Genomic DNA, 1,180 nt, shown 5'->3' on the forward strand with positions numbered 1-1,180 from the left:
TTTATGTTTTATGTTTTATTTATTTCATGCAAGTGTCACCAACTTCTGCGTCTCACACAGTCTGCGCAGATTCTCATTGCAATAAGCTCTGACTTTCTTAGCAGCATTCCACAATAACTGACTTGTTGTGGCCGAATTTCCAGTGAATATGTTTCGGTACATTTCATTCAAGGGATTATCTTCAGGTAGCTCAATCAATCCTGAAGATATCCGCACCGGACTTACCCTCGCTCGACAAAAAACGTTCAAGGGGTTGCTGAAGTCGATTTTTATTTCTATATGCACGACCACCTTTTTGATGATGTAAGTCAAATCTAGATCGGGAATCAGTGTTTTGCCCATGTGATCTGTCTGGAAATAAAATTCATTGGATTATACCTACGAAATTTTTAATATCTCACGTCTGACTTACCGCTCGAAAAATTCCTCGTATTTTTATGTCGAATTCCTTAGCCGTCCCGAAAAAACACGTATCTGGTGCATATTTTAATGGGTTTCGTGCTGTTTCATTTATGGCCTTGATGGTGGTGAGACCTCTGAGAGATATAACGAAAAGTCATAAAATAAAATTATAGAAAACAGAAATTATCGATGGTACAAAGATTTTTTTACTAATGTACAGCAATGTTTTACAGCAATTTTTCATGGAAAATCTAAAAACGTTCTGACAGGCCTGTACATTTTTCTAGATTTTCCATCAAAAAAATTACTGCAATTTTCTCTATGTATAACATCTATTGAAGGTTCTTACACGAGCTTTTGCTTTTTTACAGTTAAAGTTGGTGTGTGTTCATCCCCCGGCATAACAAGATCCAAAAGCGTTATATTTTCGTCATAGAACTGGTAATTTGGACTCTAAGAATGTCAAATTAAAGAGAAACAAATTAATATTTCATGATACATCAATCACAGATAGTAAATAAATTTTTTATATTTAATATATTCATGTAATAAATTTAAATTTATGAAAAATGAACAGAAAAAGTTTCTTTTTTTATAGAAATAGCAGAAAGCGATGATCTGACGAACAATCATTTTAATTTTAATGAATCTCCGTAGAACACGAGGTAATGGACGCCGCCATCTTGTTTAGCTGTACATTCGTGAGTCGTTCTTAAGATGTCGGCGCACGCATCTGGTAGTTTTAAATGATTATTCAAATTATTATATATTTATATAT

The sequence above is a fragment of the Fopius arisanus genome, unplaced genomic scaffold, assembly GCF_000806365.1.
Source record: "Fopius arisanus strain USDA-PBARC FA_bdor unplaced genomic scaffold, ASM80636v1 scaffold00031, whole genome shotgun sequence".
Taxonomy (NCBI): domain Eukaryota; kingdom Metazoa; phylum Arthropoda; class Insecta; order Hymenoptera; family Braconidae; genus Fopius; species Fopius arisanus.